The sequence below is a fragment of the Euleptes europaea genome, chromosome 10 (assembly GCF_029931775.1).
Source record: "Euleptes europaea isolate rEulEur1 chromosome 10, rEulEur1.hap1, whole genome shotgun sequence".
In the NCBI taxonomy this organism is placed as follows: Eukaryota; Metazoa; Chordata; class Lepidosauria; order Squamata; family Sphaerodactylidae; genus Euleptes; species Euleptes europaea.
Window position 1 is genome coordinate 17,433,012 of NC_079321.1, and position 2,356 is coordinate 17,435,367.

A 2,356-nucleotide genomic window follows, 5' to 3' on the forward strand; every position below is an offset into this window, starting at 1 on the left:
AAAAGCGGGACATGAATCGTGTCAGCGTCGTCACAGTGCATTCAGGGGTTCACGTTTAGCTGGTGGGAATGATTTCATGGACCCCGAGCGGGTTGGGAAGTTCCTTTTTTTAAGGAAATGAAGGCCTATATGACTTTAGTAGCATGTGGCAGCTTTGAGGGGGAAAGCCTCTCCTATGTCGGCTCCCACCTATATTCAGCATGTTAATGGGCACTCTCACATTGAACATTTGGCCAAACCTCAGTGTTGACAGTGATATACCAGAACCTGCACTTGTGTTTGATCAACTCCCGTTAGACTGACGTATCTGGGGGCCAACAAGGGTACGATGTTCCCCATGGCTGCCATATGCTGAGACAAACGTCCCTTGTGACCTTATATTTCACGGCTTGCCATTTCTGTCACAGGCATTTTGTATGTGGGTCAACATGACTGTTTTCAGCCTCTTGTCTTCAGGTTGTCTGCTGATTGCTACCTGCTGGTCTCGGGTAAGATGAATCAGTGTGACCTGCAGGTAAGCAGGAAACTCTTTTTTCCTTCTTCCATGACACACCTGGCAGTGGGGATCTGAGTATGATTTTTTTTTTATGTAAATGCCTCTGTATCAGTGCTTCAGGGTCTCCCTTAAAAATAATTAGTTGCTCACTGCTTAAATCAAAAGAATTTCTGTCTAGACATTAGGAAGAATTTACTAACAGTTAGACCGGTTCCTCAGTTGGAACAGGCTTCCTCGGGAGGTGGTGGGCTCTCCTTCCCTGTAGGTTTTTAAGCAGAGGCTAGATAGCCATGTGTCAGCAATGCTGATTCTGTTAATTTAGGCAGATCATGAGAGGGAGGGCTGGAAGGTTTGCATCAGTGTTCAGCCCTTGTGGCCCTTTCTTACATGCCCAAGGTAGTGCCAATTGCCACTTTGGGGTCAGGAAGCAATTTTCCTCCAGGCCAGATTGGCCAGGGATCCTGGAGGGTTTTTTTTTTTTTTTGGCCATCTTCTGGGTGTGGAGTAGGGGTGACTGGGGGTTTGGGGGGAAGGTAGTTGTGAATTTCCTGCATTGTGCAGGGGGTTGGACTAGATGACCCTGGTGGTCCCTTCCAACTCTGTGATTCTATGATTGTTTACAGGTTTCCCACATCTAAACATGACAACTATGACTTATGTGCATATAGGAATTTCATATTTCTCCCTAGTTTTGCATGGAAAATTATGAGGGCTTTTTTTTCCTGGTATGAGTCTCTATGCTTGTTTCAAAAATAAATTGAATAAGGGTGTAACCACATGGTATGGCTGACATGTGTCACATCCTGGGCACGTGGCTGGGCTTGCAGTCCGACTCCGATGTACATCAAGGGAACTGACCTTTCAAAGCGCTCCCCCGCTTGTCACAGAGAGGGAGATTTGCAAGGGGGGGGAGAAGGAGTTTCCAGTTTCCCTCCCACACTGCTTTTGCCAGTGGAAAGGGCTGTGGGGGGGTCTTTTCACCAGCATGGCGAAGTGGTTAAGAGCAGTGGTTTGGAGTGGTGGACTCTGAGCTGGAGAACTGGGTTTGATTCCCCACTCCTCCACATGAGCGGCGGAGGCTAATCTGGTGAACTGGATTTGTTTCCCTGCTCCTACCTATGAAGCCAGCTGGGTGACCTTGGGCTAGTCACACTCTCTCAGCCTCACCTACCTCACAGGGTGTTCCTTGTGGGGAGGAGAAGGGAAGGTGATTGTAAGCTGGTTTGATTCTGCCTTAAGTAATAGAGAAAGTTGGCATATAAAAACAAACTCCAACTCCTCCTCCTCCTCTTCTTCTTCTTCTTCTTCTTCTTCTTCTTCTTCTTCTTCTTCTTCTCATGTCCTTTGAAACTGGAAGCTTACAGCGCTCTCTTTCAGTGCCAAGTGAATGAGTTCTTTTTAAAGAGAGTTCCCCTGATGCTAGTCTGACTGTGAGTCTGGTCACACCCCTGTGGTCCAACAGCAGTGTGGTTCAGTGATTAAAGTGGGGTGAGATTGGGGAGACCCGGGTTCAAGCCCCCCTTCAGCACTGATGCTCACTGGATGACTTGGGGCCAGGCACCCTCTCTTAAGCAAACCTATGTCACAGGGTTAGTGTCAGGATATAATGAGGAAGGGAAAACCATGTTCACTATCCTGAGCTCCTTGGAGGGAAAGTGGGATGAAAATGTGGGTGATTGTAAAGTTCAGTTGGTGCGTTAAGCCCCCTTCTTTTCTTGGCCTTCAAAGAGATATGTTGATGACTAGAGACTGCGGTCTGTACTGCTGTGTATAGCTTACTGTAAGTAGGATCCTACTATGTAACTGTTTCACTGCTCAATGGCGTCGTGTTAATACTTACACTATGCTTCAGTTCTGTCT